Genomic DNA, 24,826 nt, shown 5'->3' on the forward strand with positions numbered 1-24,826 from the left:
TGTATACATACACCCTGGGATACATGAAGCAATACCGGTATGTCTACATACACCCTTGGTTACATGAAGCAATACCGGTATGTCTAAATACACTCTGGGTTACATGAAGCAATACCGGCATGTATACATACACCCTGGGATACATGAAGCAATACCAGCATGTCTACATACACCCTGGGATACATGAAGCAATACCGGCATGTCTACATACACCCTGGGATACATGAAGCAATACCGGTATGTCTAAATACACCCTTGGTTACATGAAGCAATGCCGGTATGTCTAAATACACTCTGGGTTACATGAAGCAATACCGGTTTGTCCACATACACCCTTGGTTACATGAAGCAATACCGGTATGTCTAAATACACTCTGGGTTACATGAAGCAATACCGGTTTGTCCACATACACCCTTGGTTACATGAAGCAATACCGGTATGTCTAAATACACCCTTGGTTACATGAAGCAATACCGGTATATCTAAATACACTCTGGGTTACATGAAGCAATACCGGCATGTCTACATACACCCTGGGATACATGAAGCAATACCGGCATGTCTACATACACCCTGGGATACATGAAGCAATACCGGTATGTCTACATACACCCTTGGTTACATGAAGCAATACCGGCATGTCTACATACACCCTGGGATACATGAAGCAATACCGGTATGTCTACATACACCCTTGGGTGAAGCAATACTGGCATGTCTACATACACCCTGGGATACATGAGGCAATACCGGTATGTCTACATACACCCTGGGATACATGAAGCAATACCGGCATGTCTACATACACTCTGGGTTACATGAAGCAATACCGGTTTGTCTACATACACCCTGGGATCCATGAATCAATATGTTCACATACATCCTATGATGCATGAAGCAATACCTGTATGTCTACATACACCCTGGGATACATGAAGCAATACCGGCATGTCTACATACACCCTGGGATACATGAAGCAATACCCGTATGTCTACATACACCCTTGGTTACATGAAGCAATACCGGTATGTCTACATACACCCTGGGATACATGAAGCAATACCGGCATGTATACATACACCCTGGGATACATGAAGCAATACCGGTATGTCTACATACACCCTTGGTTACATGAAGCAATACCGGTATGTCTAAATACACTCTGGGTTACATGAAGCAATACCGGTATGTCCACATACACCCTAGGATACATGAAGCAATACCAGCATGTCTACATACACCCTGGGATACATGAAGCAATATGTCCACATACACCCTGGGATACATGAGGCAATACCGGTATGTCCACATACATCCTGTGATAAATGAAGCAATACCGGCATGTCTACATACACTTTGGGTTACATGGAGCAATACCGGTTTGTCCACATACACCCTTGGTTACATGAAGCAATACCGGTATGTCTAAATACACTCTGGGTTACATGAAGCAATACCGGTTTGTCCACATACACCCTTGGTTACATGAAGCAATACCGGTATGTCTAAATACACCCTTGGTTACATGAAGCAATACCGGTATGTCTAAATACACTCTGGGTTACATGAAGCAATACCGGCATGTCTACATACACCCTGGGATACATGAAGCAATACCGGCATGTCTACATACACCCTGGGATACATGAGGCAATACCGGTATGTCTACATACATCCTGTGATAAATGAAGCAATACCGGCATGTCTACATACACCCTGGGATACATGAAGCAATACCGGTATGTCTACATACACCCTTGGTTACATGAAGCAATACCGGTATGTCTAAATACACTCTGGGTTACATGGAGCAATACCGGTTTGTCCACATACACCCTTGGTTACATGAAGCAATACCGGTATGTCTAAATACACTCTGGGTTACATGAAGCAATACCGGTTTGTCCACATACACCCTTGGTTACATGAAGCAATACCGGTATGTCTAAATACACCCTTGGTTACATGAAGCAATACCGGTATGTCTAAATACACTCTGGGTTACATGAAGCAATACCGGCATGTCTACATACACCCTGGGATACATGAAGCAATACCGGCATGTCTACATACACCCTGGGATACATGAGGCAATACCGGTATGTCCACATACATCCTGTGATAAATGAAGCAATACCGGCATGTCTACATACACCCTGGGATACATGAAGCAATACCGGTATGTCTACATACACCCTTGGTTACATGAAGCAATACCGGTATGTCTAAATACACTCTGGGTTACATGGAGCAATACCGGTTTGTCCACATACACCCTTGGTTACATGAAGCAATACCGGTATGTCTAAATACACTCTGGGTTACATGAAGCAATACCGGTTTGTCCACATACACCCTTGGTTACATGAAGCAATACCGGTATGTCTAAATACACCCTTGGTTACATGAAGCAATACCGGTATGTCTAAATACACTCTGGGTTACATGAAGCAATACCGGCATGTCTACATACACCCTGGGATACATGAAGCAATACCGGCATGTCTACATACACCCTGGGATACATGAAGCAATACCGGTATGTCTACATACACCCTTGGTTACATGAAGCAATACCGGCATGTCTACATACACCCTGGGATACATGAAGCAATACCGGTATGTCTACATACACCCTTGGGTGAAGCAATACTGGCATGTCTACATACACCCTGGGATACATGAGGCAATACCGGTATGTCTACATACACCCTGGGATACATGAAGCAATACCGGCATGTCTACATACACTCTGGGTTACATGAAGCAATACCGGTTTGTCTACATACACCCTGGGATCCATGAATCAATATGTTCACATACATCCTATGATGCATGAAGCAATACCTGTATGTCTACATACACCCTGGGATACATGAAGCAATACTGGCATGTCTACATACACCCTGGGATACATGAAGCAATACCGGTATGTCTACATACACCCTTGGTTACATGAAGCAATACCGGTATGTCTAAATACACTCTGGGTTACATGAAGCAATACCGGTATGTCCACATACACCCTGGGATACATGAAGCAATACCAGCATGTCTACATACACCCTGGGATACATGAAGCAATATGTCCACATACACCCTGGGATACATGAGGCAATACCGGTATGTCCACATACATCCTGTGATAAATGAAGTAATACCGGCATGTCTATATACACCCTGGGATACATGAAGCAATACCGGTATGTCTACATACACCCTTGGTTACATGAAGCAATACCGGTATGTCTAAATACACTCTGGGTTACATGGAGCAATACCGGTTTGTCCACATACACCCTTGGTTACATGAAGCAATACCGGCATGTCTAAATACACTCTGGGTTACATGAAGCAATACCGGTTTGTCCACATACACCCTTGGTTACATGAAGCAATACCGGTATGTCTAAATACACCCTTGGTTACATGAAGCAATACCGGTATGTCTAAATACACTCTGGGTTACATGAAGCAATACCGGCATGTCTACATACACCCTGGGATACATGAAGCAATACCGGCATGTCTACATACACCCTGGGATACATGAGGCAATACCGGTATGTCCACATACATCCTGTGATAAATGAAGCAATACCGGCATGTCTACATACACCCTGGGATACATGAAGCAATACCGGTATGTCTACATACACCCTTGGTTACATGAAGCAATACCGGTATGTCTAAATACACTCTGGGTTACATGGAGCAATACCGGTTTGTCCACATACACCCTTGGTTACATGAAGCAATACCGGTATGTCTAAATACACTCTGGGTTACATGAAGCAATACCGGTTTGTCCACATACACCCTTGGTTACATGAAGCAATACCGGTATGTCTAAATACACCCTTGGTTACATGAAGCAATACCGGTATGTCTAAATACACTCTGGGTTACATGAAGCAATACCGGCATGTCTACATACACCCTGGGATACATGAAGCAATACCGGCATGTCTACATACACCCTGGGATACATGAAGCAATACCGGTATGTCTACATACACCCTTGGTTACATGAAGCAATACCGGCATGTCTACATACACCCTGGGATACATGAAGCAATACCGGTATGTCTACATACACCCTTGGGTGAAGCAATACTGGCATGTCTACATACACCCTGGGATACATGAGGCAATACCGGTATGTCTACATACACCCTGGGATACATGAAGCAATACCGGCATGTCTACATACACTCTGGGTTACATGAAGCAATACCGGTTTGTCTACATACACCCTGGGATCCATGAATCAATATGTTCACATACATCCTATGATGCATGAAGCAATACCTGTATGTCTACATACACCCTGGGATACATGAAGCAATACCGGCATGTCTACATACACCCTGGGATACATGAAGCAATACCGGTATGTCTACATACACCCTTGGTTACATGAAGCAATACCGGTATGTCTAAATACACTCTGGGTTACATGAAGCAATACCGGTATGTCCACATACACCCTGGGATACATGAAGCAATACCAGCATGTCTACATACACCCTGGGATACATGAAGCAATATGTCCACATACACCCTGGGATACATGAGGCAATACCGGTATGTCCACATACATCCTGTGATAAATGAAGTAATACCGGCATGTCTATATACACCCTGGGATACATGAAGCAATACCGGTATGTCTACATACACCCTTGGTTACATGAAGCAATACCGGTATGTCTAAATACACTCTGGGTTACATGGAGCAATACCGGTTTGTCCACATACACCCTTGGTTACATGAAGCAATACCGGCATGTCTAAATACACTCTGGGTTACATGAAGCAATACCGGTTTGTCCACATACACCCTTGGTTACATGAAGCAATACCGGTATGTCTAAATACACCCTTGGTTACATGAAGCAATACCGGTATGTCTAAATACACTCTGGGTTACATGAAGCAATACCGGTATGTCTAAATACACTCTGGGTTACATGAAGCAATACCGGCATGTCTACATACACCCTGGGATACATGAAGCAATACCGGTTTGTCCACATACACCCTGGGATACATGAAGGAATACTGGTATGTCTAAATACACCCTGGGATACATGAAGCAATACCGGTTTGTCGACATACACCCTTGGTTACATGAAGCAATACCGGTATGTCTAAATACACCCTTGGTTACATGAAGCAATACCGGTATGTCTAAATACACTCTGGGTTACATGAAGCAATACCGGTATGTCTAAATACACCCTTGGTTACATGAAGCAATACCGGTATGTCTAAATACACCCTTGGTTACATGAAGCAATACCGGTATGTCTAAATACACTCTGGGTTACATGAAGCAATACCGGTATGTCTAAATACACCCTGGGTTACATGAAGCAATACCGGTTTGTCCACATACACCCTGGGATACATGAAGCAATACCGGTATGTCTAAATACACCCTTGGTTACATGAAGCAATACCGGTATGTCTAAATACACCCTTGGTTACATGAAGCAATACCGGTATGTCTAAATACACTCTGGGTTACATGAAGCAATACCAGCATGTCTACATACACCCTGGGTTACATGAAGCAATACCGGTATGTCCACATACTCCCTGGGATACATTCATCTGGTGACTGAAGGGCTGTCAACATGGTCTCTATCTAGTCTGCTGTAGTCAGCACCAGTCAGGAACTGTATATATATATGAAGCAGTATGTCCACTTACACCATGTGAAGCATGAAGCAATATGTCAACATACACCATGTGATGCTCATCTTTGGACTTTTGTATTTTATCTATATATATATTTTTTTTTCTACCTCTCAGTGATTACTCAATATACTGACATGAATAACAGCCAGGAACAGACACATTTTGATGGGTGTTTTATACAGACAGCTTTCTGCTAGTGCTGAATAAATTACATATGTTGTCAAAATCAGTACTTTCTACTGTACCATACTGAGTTAGGTATTTGTTAGAAACTTACACACAATCAAGTTTGACTAGTTTCTTCAGAGGAATTCCTGCCAAAGAATAACAAAATTCCCTCGTATCTCCAAGAGGTCTTCATCATGGTGAGGAGGCCAGCTGCCATTGCCCATATGATTACTGAGCTAGAATGTCACCATATTCTTCCATCCACTGACTTCCACAGAGGAGGAACGATTACTACCACTTCCCAAGGTGGCCCAACACTTCGAACCACAGAATGGGAAGACAGTCACATGACTTACCTGTAACACTGACTTTACAGCAGAGTGTCTACACACAGGAATCTCACCCTTCATTCATGCATTAATAATGATGCCAGCCAGTCAGCCAACAGTGCTCTCCCTTTACTTGATGGGCTATAACTATTCACATATTTAATAAGCTCTACAGGAGCCAGCCACAGTCAAAATGTGATGTGTCTTCAGTGACTATTCAGCTTTAGCTATGGATTACAAGTTATAAACTAATGCAGTCTTTTTAACTCAAAGACCTTTTTCTCAATTACTATTTATTTAAAGTTTGAGACATGATGGGCTTTATTACCAATCAGGTTAGAAATAACCAAGTTCAGGAAAATCATATATGCGCTTGTGCAAATATCACTTCACACACCAGTGTAGTGTTTGCTTCATCCCAACATCACTGTTGATGCCATTAAAATCTTATTGTGACTTAGGTCAAAATGACGTCACACTAGAAAAGACATCATAGCTGATGATTATTGACGCCATTCATCAATTGTGGTCTAAGAGCGGTTGTAATAGGTGCATTTTTATCTAAAGGGGAGCTGAAAAGGGTTAAGAAAGGATTAAGTATTGAGGACTGACCTACATACATGTCATCACAAGGACTGACCTACATACATGTCATCACAAGGACTGACCTACATACATGTCATCACAAGGACTGACCTACATACATGTCATCACAAGGACTGACCTTCATACATGCCATCACAAGGACTGTCCTACATACATGTCATCACAAGGACTGACCTTCATACATGTCATCACACGGACTGACCTTCATACATGTCATCACAAGGACTGTCCTACATACATGTCATCACAAGGACTGTCCTACATACATGTCATCACAAGGACTGACCTACATACATGTCATCACACGGACTGTCCTACATACATGTCATCACAAGGACTGACCTACATAATGTCATCACAAGGACTGACCTTCATTCATGTCATCACAAGGACTGACCTACATACATGTCATCATAAGGACTGACCTACATACATGTCATCACAAGGACTGACCTTCATACATGTCATCACAAGGACTATCCTACATACATGTCATCACAAGGACTGTCCTACATACATGTCATCACAAGGACTGTCCTTTGTACATGTCATCACACGGACTGACCTTCATACATGTCATCACACGGACTGACCTTCATTCATGTCATCACAAGGACTGACCTACATACATGTCATCATAAGGACTGACCTACATACATGTCATCACAAGGACTGACCTTCATACATGTCATCACAAGGACTATCCTACATACATGTCATCACAAGGACTGTCCTACATACATGTCATCACAAGGACTGTCCTTTGTACATGTCATCACACGGACTGACCTTCATACATGTCATCACACGGACTGACCTTCATACATGTCATCACACGGACTGACCTTCATACACGTCATCACCGAACTGACCTACATACATGTCATCACAAGGACTAACCTTCATACATGTCATCACAAGGACTGACCTACATACATGTCATCACAAGGACTGACCTACATACATGTCATCACACGGACTGTCCTACATACGTCATCACAAGGACTGTCCTACATACATGTCATCACAAGGACTGACCTACATACATGTCATCACAAGGACTGACCTACATACATGTCATCACAAGGACTGTCCTACATAATGTCATCACACGGACTGACCTTCATACATGTCATCAGAAGGACTGACCTACATACATGTCATCACAAGGACTGGGTAAGGGGAAAACGTGGTTGTCAGGATGTTTTCAGTTCCATCCCAACCGTCAGTTTCCAAAGAGATATTGTTAAAACGGATGTAAAAGAAAACTATAACAAATAATAAAAGTCAATTGAAATCTTTTCTTGTTGTTGTTGTTATTAATAATGATAGTTACAATTTCAATTTGTACATAAACTAACTGCAAGGCGTACTCTAGTTTTAACGCTTGTCAGTTTTGACAGTTAGATCCTAGATAATTAATTTCTACAAATTCTATTTAATCGACTCGAAAAAGAATAATTACTATGCGCAAAGGCAGAGCCAATAATGCTGCACGGTAATTGTTATTACAAAAACTGTAAACTAGTCTATGGAATCATTATAAAATTTATAAAAACTCGCTGGCCAAAAACTACAACTTACGTTGAGTCTGTTATTTCTGCAACTGATTTGGAACGAGATTATATTCGTTGTGACGTCACTTCCGGAAATACATGTAGCAGAAGACGCCAAAAGTTAGAGGGAGAAGAATGCGATTAAACACCAAATATACGACGTGACATTAACTAGGATGGATGTAATCTACTCAATCACATGTCCAGGAAGGTGTTTACGTAAGTATTTTGGAATAAATATATTTACTTTAGTGTATTTAGAGCATGAAACAATTTCGGAATGAACTACCCAACTTTTGATGACGTAAGCACCAGTAGATCGCGGGACTATTTGAGCCGATCACTGGAGCTAACTATAACTGTTAAATATTACTATGAAACATTTAATTGATCTTATACGTACAATATACATAGTTTTTACACACAAGACGTGTATGTAATAATAAATAATCATATATTTAATAACTATTAAAACTTCAAACGATCGCGGGAACGTGGACGAAAACCGAAGGTCTTGATCGTTTTCGACCGAGTCTGACTATTACACATGTCATCACAAGGACTGACCTACATACATGTCATCACAAGGACTGTCCTACATACATGTCATCACAAGGACTGACCTACATACATGTCATCACAAGGACTGTCCTACATAATGTCATCATACGGACTGACCTTCATACATGTCATCACAAGGACTGACCTACATACATGTCATCACAAGGACTGACCTACATACATGTCATCATAAGGACTGACCTACATACATGTCATCACAAGGACTGTCCTACATAATGTCATCACACGGACTGACCTTCATACATGTCATCACAAGGACTGTCCTACATACATGTCATCACAAGGACTGTCCTTTGTACATGTCATCACAAGGACTGTCCTACATAATGTCATCACACGGACTGACCTACATACATGTCATCACAAGGACTGACCTACATACATGTCATCACAAGGACTGACCTACATACATGTCATCACACGGACTGACCTTCATACATGTCATCACAAGGACTGACCTACATAATGTCATCACATGGACTGACCTACATACCTGTCATCAGAATTACTGATAATTATATTTTCAGGAAGGGCCACAAGTTTTCAGTATTTCACATGTGCAATGATCAGCCTGGAGAGACAGAAATGTATTTTGCCATTCACAATAGTATCATGATATAACATTTATACTAAGTTTTCATATAATAATTAGACCAAGTGCTTTTAGACCAAGTTATCATGGTCTAACATTTATACAAAATTTCATATACTTATAGAACAGCAAGTAATACATGCATGTCAAATCTGATCAGTAGTTTATGGGCACGATGAGAAACATTTAGAATCACCATATAAGTAACCATTCAGAATCACCTTATATAGTAAACATTTAGTATCACCATATATGTAAACATTAGAAATCACCATATTCGTAAACATTTAGAATCATCAAATATGTAAACATTTAGAATCACCATATATATAAACATTTAGAATCACCATATACTTAAACATTTAGAATCACCATATACTTAAACATTTAGAATCACCACACATTTAAACATTTCCAAAGGCTAATAGTAATAGTATATATACATGAATACATATGACTTATGACATTGGGAAACATATACTGTACAATGCTGTACATTTTCAAATCCAAAACAGAAAGTCCTATTCCTCTAGTTGCTATAAGAAGCAGTAGAGGACGTAAGGTATGCAAGATGGGTGCCCTGTTTAAGTTATTGACAGTTATACCAGTTATCGATTGACATCAAAGAAAACGTAAAAAGAAAATAATAAACTACCAAATTTTGTGAAAAATATGAGCAAAATAAGCCTATGTTTGACCGTGAATTTATCCTATGTGTGTATTTTTCAGTTAAGTAATACTTAGTGTTTTCTAAAAGCCACTTCATTGTAGAGTTGCAAAATGTATGTATTTTTTCAGCCAGTCTCACTCAAACACAAGTAGTAAGATAAACAGATGAAATATATACTGAACCACAAAAGAAACATCACCCCAGTAACATCGCATGAAAAGTTGTCATTTAATCAACTGGGTAATTATTGTCAAAGTTTGTAAAATTTAAAATTACCTTGTCCGAAAAAATGAAATTTGATGATTAAAAAAACAAAGCAGATCACAATAAAACCGATTAACCAATCGCATCACGGCAACAGCCATGGTAAACCGATGCACCTGAGTTCCATGCAAATTGAAATGCACATGCATTTCCCCCATTTCTTGCCCTATAAAAGTCCACCCAGATCAGATAACATTCATTTGTTATTGAATTGTTACCACATGCCAAGATTGACAAGAAATCAGCAACACCAAGCCCTTGGACGATTGCAAGCTGGACAAACCGCCCGGCAAGTAACCAATGCATTTCAAGTCCACGTAAGGACCATATACAGGTTCCAGCAACAGTACCAGACCACCAACACTACAGATGACCGACCACGTAGTGGAAGACCAAGGGTCACTACCCGACATCAGGTCAGATTGTGTGACAGCATCTTCAAGATCGCTTTGTTACTGCTGAGGAAACTGCTCGACAGACCATGGGGACACACCAGCGACACATTAATGAGGACACCGTGCATCGACGATTGACGAGCAGACACCTCCACTGTCACAAGCCACACCGATGACCCATTCTGACACAAAGTCATCGCCGGGACCGTCTTCAGTGGGCAACAAAGCACCAGCATTAGTGCCACCAGCAGTGGAGTAGAGTTCCCTTCTCAGACATGAGCCGTTACTGCCGTTACTGTATCTCAACAGCAGATGGCAGAGAGAGGTCTGGTGACGCCGCGGGTAACGTTATTCGGATACTTGTGCTGTTGAGGAGAGACTTGGGGTGGTCCAACATCATTGTGTGGGGTGGAATTGCTCTTGCAAAGAGGGTCGGCCCTGTGGCCTTCCAGAACATCGGTCCAGGGAGAGACAATGGTGTCACAGCAGCTCGGTACATTGATCAAGTCTTGAGACCACATGCCATACCTCATTTGGCACATCGCTGCAACCACGAGTTTCAGCATGTTAACGCCTGTGCCCACACTGCGAGAGCAGCAAGAGACGTCCCCCAGCAGAACGGCATCAGAACCATGCAGTGGCCTGCCCTCAGTCCCAATTTAAATCCAACTGAGCACCTGTAGGATGAGATTCAAAGACGGCTGAATGACGCCCAACCAAGGCCGACAACTGCAGCTGAACTGCGTCAGGTGTTCCTCAGCGGGTGGGCGCAAGTGCCTATGGCCTTCATCAACCGCCCATCCATTCCATGTATCGACGTTGCATGGCAGTCATCAGTGCACATGGCCGACACACGAGATACTGACTTGTGATGCCATTTTCTAAGGGACTTGTGTTGTGTTTCACTTTAAGAACATTTGACACTTTAATTTCAACCTTGATGATCAGTTTTGCAAAGTTTCATCTTCTTAATATGTCTCAAAGTATGTTTACAGTGTTTGGACAAATAAAGTTTCTCGAATATCTGGGGTGATGTTTCTTTTGCAGTTCAGTATATATTGTTTTTTGTTGTCTGCATTTTGTGAATATGAAAAAATATCTCAAGTGGTAAGTATAGACATCACTTTCCTATTTCTGAGGTTTCACGTTTAAATTAAACATGGATAGCAAACTTGGTCATCAGTTTAGTTAATAAACCATACAAGTCACAAAATGTGTTTTAATTTCTAAATACAATTTTAGTGAGTATCTGACAAGTATCCAAGTTAATTTATAAAATATGAAACCTCTCCTGTTTTCTTATACTATAAGAGTTTGAAGAATGACTTAATTAAAATATCATCACGAGCACATGAAACAAATTATGATTTTTTTATTTCCTAATATCTTTAGTAACTTTAACATTGTGTGAGTATGTGATTTGTTTCACATGACAGTAATCTTGTCACATGAGAGAAATATTGTTATTTTTACTGTAATTTTAGAAACTGAGACACAAAATTAGTTCAGGAATGTTTTGAAAATAGGATACAACCAGACTCTTCCAGCCTTCTACAATCTAGAGTATCATTTATAATTATAACATGAAAATGTATGGATTTTATTTCATCTCACCAAAACCATATCCATTCTTCATCAAATCGTTATGAATGTTTTTCAGACATGGCATCACATATTTTGGGGGTCAAACTAAAGTCATGTACACCTTGCCCTTTAACTATACTTAGAGGTTATAGATCCCCCACTCACACATACATCATTTTGCCGGTTAAACAGGTATATATAATTTCCTATCCAGAGGTTTCCGTTTAAATGTACCAAAGCCGTGTTTTTCTTTGCTCAGGGAACTCGAGATCGATTTGTTTCATATGGAGATGTTTATGCACCAGGTCAGATGGTCTTTCTGTGTATCATGGGGCAGTTTCTTTTCAGCCGTATCAAGGTAGAAAGTATGTGCTGGAACATTTCTCTTCCATTTCATCGGACTTCCACAGTCCTATGTACAGCTACCGAGGTTTATCTTTCCTTCTCAACAAATTTCACAAGCTCCTTTCCAGCGTGTGACACCTTCGCTACACTCTCTGGGCGGGGCCATTTCAAGAATCTTGAAGATTGCCCTATAACCCCAAATGTAGTAACGTTTAAACTTTTGTTTATGTCTTTGGGAATGCCATCATATTTCATTTTGAAAAGGTTTATGACTGACCATGTTTTCAAGATGAATTTACTTTGTTGTTTTAATAATCAGATTGGTTTGACATTGCAGACTAACGGAAAATCAACCAACTTCTCCCTCACATTCTTACTATATCAATAACATGACAAATTGACAAAGAAAGAAAGTAATTTAGCAGTGATATATTTGGCGTCACGACAGTCATCACTTGTTTGTAAACATAACAGTCATTCAGTTGCGAGTTCAACTCCAAGCATGGTTGTGGCTACCTATCACAGTTGGGAGTTATGACTGGTGGCAGCGATAGTATAGACAGCTCCGCGAACGGGCTATCGCTGTGAGGAGAATGCAAATTTCATTATCTCCCTTTGTCGTGTAGTGTAGGCCTTTAAAACAGTCTAAAGTCCACTTATACCCAACCCATTGCTGGGCACGAGTACCCATCGAAATGTCATAGCGACTGATTTACGACACCCATTATCTGAAGAACATTTAATTGCAAAGGCTCATTACCCTGGAGCCATGACATCTATATGCCTTGAAACACTTAATTGCTGTTATTTATAAGATGCTAATCCTAATTGTTAATCCCAATTTTTGTGTACATTGACCGTCTGCCATCCTGAACGAGATGTGCAAGTATGTCACTGATGAATTACTGTTATATTTATATATATTACTTACTAAATGTCAGGTGATCTTGGCTATATATAAGCCTTGGTCCAGAGAGATTGGAAAAGAAAAAAGAGGGTGGGTGCTCCGGGGCACCTAGACAACAACCACTACCACTATGTGCTGACCTGGCACATAGTGTCTTTTGTATGTATATATCTACATGTATAAAGTAAAACTGTATATACCGCAAGCCATCGTCTCTTCCTACTGAGAACCATACGTCGGCCCCTTGCATATACGAGTATGCAAATTATTCATTAATCAACGTCAGCCTACACGCGTTGTTAACAGCCCTACATGTGATGTACTAAAGATATTCATGTGATGGACCAAAGACATTCATGTGAAATCATTTTTAAGGAAAACGTTGTTTTATGTTTAAAGTTGTTCCGGAAAGAAAGGAGATATATGATCATGAAAACTTTCCCTCAGGTTTTACACAAAACAGTTCATCAAAAATATTCTGTCTCAAACAAAAGTCCAAGGTCCCATCCGCAGGATGTTAAAGGGTATCTCATCTCTGACAATTTGTGAGTAATTCTGCAGGGTGAAGTGTTACCTTTGTAAAGAATCTTTTTCTTTGGATACCTGGATGATATCCTAGAAATTTTGGCTAGTTTGCGACCTAAGCATAAGCGTATTTGCCATTTTTATTGACATTATAAAGGTGTGTTATGATCAACAAATATTTAAACACAGTTTTGTCTTGTAATTAATAAGGAAATGTAGGCATATTTGGGTATCGCATCGGAAATGGTGACAAAGTTTTAATAAGTCACTTGCTTGGTATTCTGCAATTTTCATTTTCACTATTTTGACTTATAACACAAACTAATGATTTCCCCTGAGCTTTACAGTCAATGTGTAAAATCAGTCAAAGTATAAATGACTGAAATTTTCACACAACATTTCAGTTATTTTGGAAACTGAAAAACTGGCCATATATTTTATTCCTTTGAGAGGCATTTAGAAGTTGGAGTACAGTGTTAGAACCTACATCGAAACATCAACGAAATTGTAATAAAGAAGCTGTTCATCCATAAATCTTATTCTTACTCATATATTTTATTATGATATCAAATTTCAAACATTTTGATGTTCAATTTTATCACCCAGGGACTGAAAATGATGTCAATTGAAGTCAATGTATATTGTAATATATTTTGGCTTCTAATCCTCACATAATGAGTCTAATATGACATTTTAAGCACTTTTGAAGATTTTAATAATTTTTAGCCAAAATGCAACATAAACGGATCTATTTAGGCATTTTATAAATTGCCTAAGTGAATAACATTTTACACATTGGCTGATTTACACATATTGACTGTTACATATACACGCCTACAATAGTACAAACAAAAAGGCTTGTGAAAACAATGACCTAGTGTTGTCTGTCTCGCATCTAAGAACTTCCCAATGGTAAAGTAGATGAACAAGAATGATTCTGTTCGATGTCACAGCAGATGAATTAAATAAAATGCAAATATCATAAGTAAAACCAACAAAAGTTACCTTGTTCAAGGAATGTATCTGTCAATATCCACATAAAGGAACAATATCCTGTACAAAGAAACTTGTTCGATGTCACATGTCTTTGTAACAATCTAATATCTTAAAATATATATAGCATTTTTGGATTTAACAACTCGTGTCCATTTCTAAACTGATCACCTAAGTTTATTTGACATAAGTGTCACTGGTCAGCTGAGATAGCACATGTGACAGCTCTTTCATGATGTCTATGGTTCTTTAAAAACATCCATTGAGTTAAATGAGCACTCAACACATGCACAATCGGTTAATCCTTTGATCAATGTTTTTGCAACTCAACTGATTATTCCTCTCCCGTTGTGCTGAATACATTCAACATATCAGATATGGATTTGTAACCCAATCTTAGATTGTATAATTACCCCGGACATGTAAAGAAATGCCAAATGGAAACCACTGATTGCTGTATATCCTAGACACTCTCAGTGGCAGGGATAAACTTTATTCTAACATGAATTTGAAAATTACTTGATTCTGATTGGTCAATCGGAGGTTGTCAAATCACAATAAACCCCCTCTGATTAAAACACCTGATTTGACAGCCACATCATCGCAGAAGCTAAAACTCATAGAATAGTACTTCTTTTCAATCATTGTCAGTTGGCATATATAAAGTATTACATCTACAATTATAGGTTATGAAAAGAAAGAAATCTACACAGAGAATGTATTTTAATTTTTGGGGACAACAGAGAGCTTGGAATTTGGCACTTTTCTAAATACGACTGTGACTTCATATCTTTTGCTTCACAATAAGCGATATGACCTCATAATGGTGATGCTTAGTTTTCTTTTGGGGATCGAGCCCGCCTCATATTAGCTGACCAAGTTGCCTTGCAGATGTGCTTTCAATGCCTGTCACATGGTCAAGTGAAGAATTAGGGTGTCACTGTTTGAGCATATACAGTGCCATATTTTGTTTAAAGGCTTTTATCGGTGATTCAATAATTCAGATCAACAACCCACTCAAAACACTGGACTCAACCCATGCCGCTTCACTCAATATACTTGCTAACACCAAACAGTCAGCGTTTTATATAGTCATGGTAAAATGGAGATAAACATACTGTTCAATGAAGAGCTAGATTACCTGTAGATTTAAACGAGCTAAATTTAACATTTGAATAAGCCCTAACACCGTACATAGACGTCTCTGCTCAGCTGAGCTACGTGCTCAACGTCGTATGTTGGACCCATACTCACTGATTGACATCAGTGTGAACGTCTGTGTTAGGGCGAAAAGAAATCGTCATTGGAGATTGCGTCTGTGGCATGGTGTGTTGTTCTCTGATGAGTCCCGTTTTCAATGCTGACGGTCGACTGCGAGTGTGGCGTTGACGTTACCAACGTTACCACAATGACTGCGTTGTACAGACAGATCGATGGGGGGGAGGGAGTGTCATGGTGTGGGGCGGCATCAGTCATAACCATCGAACAGAGCTCCATGTTTGTCGTGGAAGAGTTAATGCCCTTTACTACAGGAATAACATATTGGGTGGTGGTGGGGTAGGTTTTCATGTGGGTGTGACTGTATTGCTCATTGCTGATTGGCTTACAAGAAGGGAATTCCATACAGGACTAAAAACAACACACAAAAGTCAACCCTGAAGTAACCTCAACAGCATTAGAAATTGGCACTAGTCCTGTAGTCCTTGCCAAACTGCCCAATAGTTAAGGTATCATTAGGACTAGTAGAAATTTGATATTCTTAAGGGTTTTGCTATATGTTATCATTATAAGGACTAGTGGACTAAAAATGTCAGTTTCTACCACTGCTGGATCGTCTATTGTACTTGTAATCAGAGGCGAAAAAGGACTGGTGTTCGCATCAGTATTCACTGTCATATTCTATTCCCATACTGCCCATGTGTGTACAGTGGGGTACAATAACAATCGATTAATCGATCGATGATGGAGCTCGATGATCGATATGCATATTGTGAGTGATATCTAGCACTACTTACCTTAAAGGGAAACAACACTTCAACTCTCAGTCATCTAGCCTGTGCCTTATTAATTAGCCTGCATAATCGCCAGATGCCATTTAGCATTAGCGACCAAACAAACTGGGCTCTGGACAGGTGAGGGGTCAATTGGAGGACCTCGTTGACAGCGAGGGGGAATCCCCTTGAAATTGCATACAATTCTACAATTACTACTCAATTCTTGTCATCCATGATTCATGGTGTAATCCTACACCTGTGTATTTGTCATTATTCACTTGATGCTCAGTTAATGGTTTTATAACAGGTGTAATTAGTTGTAGAACCACTCAGATTACCCGACAAAGACTATGCAAAGTAACTCAATAACGTTCACCCTGCCTCTGAGGGTGTCCAGGACATATAACAGTCAATGATTCGCATTTGGCGTTTCTCATGCCTGGGGTATATTCAGCCTAAGATTGAGTTATACATCCAGGTCTGATGTGTTGAAAGGTTTACAAGTTATGTAATATGCACATGTCAGTGCAGCAAGAGAGGAAAGGTCAGCTGAGTTGCAAAAAACATCAATAAAAAAGGATAAACCAAAACATGTTGATTAATCAGTATTATCTTGCATAGTGGATTTGTTATAATATCCCAACACACAATATATATTTTAAAATATTACATTGTTACAAAGACACATGACATCAAAAGTTTCTTTGTGAAGCTGCAGACAGCTATTATTGTTTCTTTAAGCAGATATTGATGGTTACATTCCTCAAAAGTACACCCACATTCATAACTGCTTCATTAGAGGATCAAAACAAGTCACACCTGCTGCAGTGGTCGGTCCTAATCACATCCGGTCATTTAAAAAAACCAAGCGACTATCTCCTTTGATGTATCAAGCTGGTAATTGCATTATTATCTCAACATGCTCAACGTTGAGTTGATATTGTCCCATTCTACATACATTCATTATAGATAGTTTGTATTGGATTAATAATCAGTCAGTCACGTTGTTGTGTTAGCCAACAAGTTTTGGGGGCGTTCTGTATTTCATATACTGACATTAGTCACCACTCGCCCCTTTCCGTAACCTGACGATTCGACAGTCCGGAAATGACAACGGATGTGGTTGGATGACAAGGAATAAACTCTTCAGGACTTGCAGAAAAAAAGGTGAAAATGTCTATTGCGCATGTGCATAAAGGTAAACAATCGGATGCTGCTTGTCGAGCACTATTTACTGGCGGTAAAGCATTGGCTAATAAGATTAACTCATTGGCCAAGTCTAGCTTCGCTTCAAGCTGGCCCCATGAGTTAATTGAAATCCGAAAAGGTGCGCCCGGAAAAGTGCACTACTCCTATTTCTTATGTTATTGCGATAGCAGCAGTACCATATACAAGTTCTTAAGATTCAATTTCATGGCACCAATGTAAAGATTTGCCTGAAACTAAGAACTGAATTATGATGAAGATAAATATGAGACGGACATCCAAAAAACATAGACTTGTGCTGTGGGAGCGGTTAAAGAATATATTCAAAACAAAATCTTGAATCCTGCAGGTGTGGTCCAATCGACTGACCACACATTATGTGAACTCTCAACATCTAAAGAATGTCGTATTGAATTATAGACCATTCATTGTGTGCTATGATGAATAGATAAACCACTAAACTCGTGAAGTTCACGTAATAATTTTCAAACAATCCTGATAGTGAAACACGTCAGTTTTCAATCACACACATTCAAGTACACACACGTCTACTCGTGTAACCACATTCAGCCGCTAAACGCAAAGGCCGCGGACACCTAAACGAGACTCCTGGTGGTAATGAAGGCCGGGAATCAACCAAGCGCTAACAGTCACGTGACACCAATACACAGGATATTCAAAGTCCTTTTACACCGCTTCAGTGACTTTGCCCACACATGCGAAAAACCGGGTCCTGCAGTAGGAATTGAAAATCTACATCCCAAAGAGGCCACCCTGACTGATAAAAACATTTGTCAGTTGTTATTACAATATTTGCATTTTGTTTTCAGTCATTTGCTGTCATAAGAACGTGGGAGGCCTTAACAGAAACTGATCGAATTGTTCCAATGGTAAAAAATATCCGACAATAGCAATGAGTTTATTGTTATCTTAAATACATATAGTAAAAGCAGCAACTAAAATAACTCAATATTGGAATATTGTATAAATTTGTAAATTTTACAATAAATAGTATACCATATTTTCTTGAGTATAGTGCACACCCAAGTATAATGCGCACCCCCCTCTAGCAAATTCAGTATTTTGGGAAAAACAATTTTTTAATATTAGGCGAGACCAATTTAATTGCTAGGATTACGGATCCGCCGACACCTTTTTTCGCCAAATCGGAAAAAAACACAACGAAATTCTATCATTTTTTTTTAAATATTCTACCAAACATCCGACATCGATCGATAAGCCTTGTTGTGAGAGAATACATGTTAGGGGAAGTAACTCTAGTTTTTAACTAAAATTCCTTACACAAATGTGTCGGCAAATTCCATTGGTCGTTCCACGCGAACATAGCCAATCGAATGCGTACTCTCAATTACAAGTGTTTCCCGCATGCGCACAGCGTGTATTGAATATGCCAGGACCATGTGTAGGACATGGGGTGTCAGTTTGGGTGTTTAAATGCCTTTTATTATCTGGTGTCTTTCGACAATGTCGGCAAAGTATTTCAGCGTAAGCGTTCTGAAGGGTAGTGTGTGCTTATCAAAGCGAATCATGGAAAGTCCACTGGATGACACAGTTGGTGATTTGGCGACGAAAGTCGTATCGTCAATCGCCGATGGAGATGGACTTTCTATTCAAGAGGTGCATACAACAGAATCTAAGGCTGGTTCCTACGGGAATATTGTCGAACTTAAAACACCTATGCAAGTTTTAGCAGACTTTGGACTAAATTATGTGACAGTGGTGGCAAAATCGAGAATAAACAGCGCCGATGTGCAGAAAACATCAGCGTTTGATGTTATGAGTTCTCAAAAGTTCGACAAGCTGTCGGCGAAATATTCTGGTGACAAACTAACTGGCGATCGAAAACTTTTCAATGACATTCTCGACATGTTTCACAAACATGGCATTGGTTTTACAACAAATAATGTTGATTCAGTAGGAAAAACTGTGTGCAAGACTCTTCAGAGAATATTATGGTACATCACAGCACAGCACAGTAAACTGAAGGAGAGGGGGGGGGGGAAATTCCAACAGTTCGAAGGCTACTTCGATCATGTACAAGCACATAAGCCACCACCAAAGGTATGCATAACAAAATCTGTAAACGGCAATTTCTGAGGAAAATTTTGAACAATAATTTGACACCTGAAAACCTTTAATAATACAATGTTGAAGCTAGTATAAAACTTGAATTGCTTTAGACAAACCCAGACTTTTAAACTAATACTGTATCAGTGTGTGTGCATGTGTTTTGCCAAATGGTCAAGGGAACTATTATTGAATAAAGTCATATGTTGACATGATGAGAATAAATACAGGTTAATAAATTTAGAACAATTGTCTACTTTTAATGAAACTGCAGTGTTACAAGATTGTAATACAAACTTCAAACAATGATTTTTAAACATCTGATGACTTGTATTTTCAGATGGAAGTCGCAAAACTTCAAGAGCATATTGATGCCCTGTCTGAGCTCCTCATGCTGCCATGGACCTACAAATTTAAGACACTCTATCAAGATATTCAGCAACTGGTCCAGTGTATGAGAAAGTACATTGACTTCCTGAGACAACAGTCCCAGCGGTCCAAAGAACAACACAATGCTAATGCACCTTTGAGAAATCCTTCTGTGAATTTTTCTCTTGCAGTTATTGAGGCAACTGTTGGTCCTGTGGGGGAGAATTATTCGGATCTTGACAATACATTGGCTTCTGAGGATGAATACACTCCTGTGGAAATCAGCAACTATCCTCCAACCTGTAGATACAAGAGAAGAACATGGATTGACAATCTAAGTTTGTCTGTACCAGTGGCACATTACAGTTACTTTCAGGGCAATTATCTCGGAAATATACATTTTGTATGGCGTTTGCCAGGTGATAAGAGCGAGAGGTCAGATGAAAATACAGTTAAAACTGTGCGGGTAGTCCACAAGTCATTGCCAGATTATTCAACTAGACAGATGAAGAAAGAGTTTTATGCAAAATACCAACAGTCTACAAGAGTGTCTCCAGCTCTTCTCAGAAACATGTACAAATTCTTGACCAATGACAGTAGTGGTGCTGAAAACACTGCACAAGCTGTGATTGATCAACGTGTTGAAGATGTGTTAGAGTTAAATGATCCTGATGTGGCATGGGATTTACGCGGAGACTAAATAGGCAACCCAGACAGTACAAAGTTTGATACCTTCTGGGATGAAGTTGAAAAATACTTCCATTAAAGGGACCTTGCCGTCCACGAGCGGAGACATGGATCACAACTGTACCTTCCATATGCAATATCAATTGACGATCTTGTGTCAACAGTGAGAGGTCGTGTAGATCCAGAAGTACTCATTCCCTCAAAATGAATGGGTGAGACTGCAGTTCTGGCCAGCCAATCCAACGACGAGGACTGCATTCCACTACACTGGTCGTTTCAATGTAAAGTTTTGACTTCAAACAAGACAGATACGTGGAAAACATGAGGATAGTCACTATGTGGCTGCACAGTTGGTCTACTTGAAGAAATTTGCTGTGAAATTAAGAGAGCATGTTGATTTCTTTTGGCTTGATGACAAAGCCATTGTTCCTATTGGAGAGCCTGGATTACCTGTTAGTACTGGTGTTCGCCCACATAATGCTTCTCTTTCCAGTACTACTGCCAGCTCTCTTACAGCATTAGATCATGATTATAATGTGTGCGGGCCATCCCCTCTGTTGCTCTGCACTGTGACATTCCACAGGATGCCAGTGATTCTTTCTTCAATGGAACAGCCTTTGTGACTGTAAAGGACAAAGTGATCAGTCCGTCCAATGCTATTCGTCATGGTGCTGAAACAACAAACATCATCAAATCCCATTTCAGTGCTGATGATGTTAATTCAGAGAAAGCTATACTCATAATGTACACGGATGGTGGCCCTGATCACCGCACTACTTTCGGATCTGTGCAATTGGCTATGATAGCCATGTTTGCATGGTTCGATTTGGACATGTTGATCACGGCAAGGAGAGCACCAATGGGCAGTTGGGCAAACCTGGCCGAAAGAGTGAATTCTGTTCTGAACCTTGCACTACAAAATGTCTCTTTAGAGAGGGAACGGATGACAGAGGTACTGGAAATGAAAATGAAGAGAGTGTCAACCCATGAAAACTGCAAGAGACATTGCTTCTAGGTATCCAGCTTTTAAAGAAGGCCTTACAGCTGCCGTCTTGCCAGTTCTGAAGATACTGGTGGAAAGGTTTTCTCACCTTAAAGTCAAGGGGGATGCGGTGATAATAAACAGTGCTGCAAACAATGAGAGTGTTGAAAAATTTCTTCGGTATTTTGAAAGATCATATAGATGATAAACTTGATATGAACAAGTTGACGAAGAAAGATCTGGAGAAATCAGATAAACTAAATGACTTCATGGATCGCCATTGTCGCTGTCGGCAGTACATCTTTCAAATCAAGAAATGTGATCCCCACAGAGTTGACGATTGTTGGTATTGTGTCATCAATCCTCCAAGACTTCCTGATGATAAGTTTGAACAATTGAATTTCATTCCAGATCCTGTTGTATCTCCTGAAAGTGGAGATAAGTTTGGAGAGTTTCATTCTGTCTATGGTACAGACACTACTGATTCAGCTAGACCCTCCTTGAGTTCTGTCACCATGTCTTCAATAAGAGACAAGCAAAACAGGAAAATTCTCTCTGCAAACAAAGTTCGAGAGTCGGTAACATGTGTTGAATGTCGTAAACCGAGATGTGTTTATTCAGACACCATACCTTCCTGCAAAGACAAAACAGCCTTGCTCCGCATGAGAGAGGGACGATCTTACACTTGTGGGTCACCACTGTTTCCTCCAGCATCTCCATACTTTGAAACGCTAGTTGTGAAAGAGAGTCTCAGATGTTCGTCCACAATGGAGACTACATACTATGCCAGTAATACATGTTCTTTGCCAAGTGTTTGCTTTCACTGCGGAATTGCCAGGTCAGAAGATTTTGCTGATGACAGTGTAATCCATGAACTTCAGGCTATGTACAGCACTGTGAGGCCTATCTGTCGATCTTGTAAACAATCAGGAAAAGAAGCTGCAGTGAGGGGGAAATGTAATGTTAAAAAACTGAGAACATCATAAATCATTTTGCATTAACTGACCTGTAAATCATGCAGGTACTAGTCAGATGATGGAAGATATGTTACCTCCTGTGTTTTTTTGTGTGAAATCAGAAATGGTACCTCTTATTTTTTAAATACATTTTCCAATTTTGATGTGATGTGGAAGTCTTGGCCCGAATTTGTACAGAATGTCTCTGCTCATGTATGTTATCCTTTTGTTGTTTTATGACTGCTTTTAATAGGAGGTGTGTACCTCATAATTCCATGAGGAACATGTTATGTGATACTGAGTGAAAGTGGAAAAAAAGTACTTTTTGTAACATTTCAGGTACAGTTTTTGTAGGTGCTAAATGGTTATTTGTTTTGAAGCCATTTAATAAGTGCCATTTCATTTAAGTGCATTCTACATGTTAGCATAACACTTCAGCCATGAGTGTTACCTGATCATTTAACACGATAAAGTGATATTGGACAGAGTATTTCAAGTACTTGTATGTGCCAAATATTCATTAATTTTAGTGCATTCCACATGTTAGCATAACACTTCAGCCATGAGTGTTACCTGATCATTTAAAGGGGCACTGATCTAACGCAATTCCCCGGACTGGTTGTTGCCTTTGTTATTGTTTTTTCCCCCGTGAGTACCCGGATGATACTTAACGCAACTGAGCGTGACCAGAGACTGGGCTCCCGTCTGCAAGGACAGCTAAATAAACTTGGAGGCTGGAGGCAATATTTGTTTTACGCATTTTTGCATAAACACTGATTGGTTAACTGTGATCTATAAAGATTTCGACAAAGGGCGCATGTTAATTAATTTCTTCAGCCTAAACAAACAGAGAAAAAGAACGGCGGAGCTCATCGGATGTCGTCATTTGGAAATACCCCAGATGGTTATAGTTTAATACTAAAAAAAGTATCCCTGCAGTGAAAGCATTTTCGGATTTCGGATTGCGTCAATAATACGATTACTACTCCCTTGTTGTCATCCACGTTTTCTCGTATAACCTACACTTGTGTATTTGTCGTCAATCACTTGATGCTCAGTTAATGAATTTATTACAGGTACAATTAGTGGTAACACCACTTAGATTACCTGACAAAGGTTCCCATTTGGCATTTATTGTGTCTGGGGTAATTATTCAATCTAAATCCAGGTTTGAAGTGAGGTGAAATGTGTGTTATGTAATATGCACGTGGCAGACCAGCAAGAGGCGAATGATCAGTTGATTTACTTTTTTTTGTAAATCAACGGATCGTTCCTAGTCATCAAAGGATTAACAGAAAATACGTTGATTGATTAATTACC

At 39.8% G+C, this 24,826-nt stretch overlaps 1 protein-coding gene and 1 pseudogene across 2 annotated transcripts in view; one reads left to right on the forward strand and one right to left on the reverse strand.

The window, feature by feature from the left end:
* The window catches only part of LOC139475817 (synaptotagmin-1-like), a 147,175-nt gene that overhangs the window by 92,910 nt on the left and 29,439 nt on the right, over window positions 1-24,826 (reverse strand). Inside the window, exon 1 of one of the 2 annotated variants that reach the window (XM_071259018.1) lies at window positions 6,233-6,309. The exons of the other annotated variant lie outside the window; for it this stretch is intronic. The gene's annotated coding sequence lies outside the window, so the exon portion shown is untranslated. Of the gene's footprint in view, window positions 1-6,232; window positions 6,310-24,826 lie in introns of those variants that run through there. 2 annotated transcript variants of the gene reach the window in all.
* Window positions 19,811-23,536, forward strand: LOC139475816 (uncharacterized; annotated as a pseudogene).

Source organism: Haliotis cracherodii, unplaced genomic scaffold (genome assembly GCF_022045235.1).
Source record: "Haliotis cracherodii isolate W230 unplaced genomic scaffold, xgHalCrac1.p SCAF_3, whole genome shotgun sequence".
Taxonomy (NCBI): Eukaryota; Metazoa; Mollusca; class Gastropoda; order Lepetellida; family Haliotidae; genus Haliotis; species Haliotis cracherodii.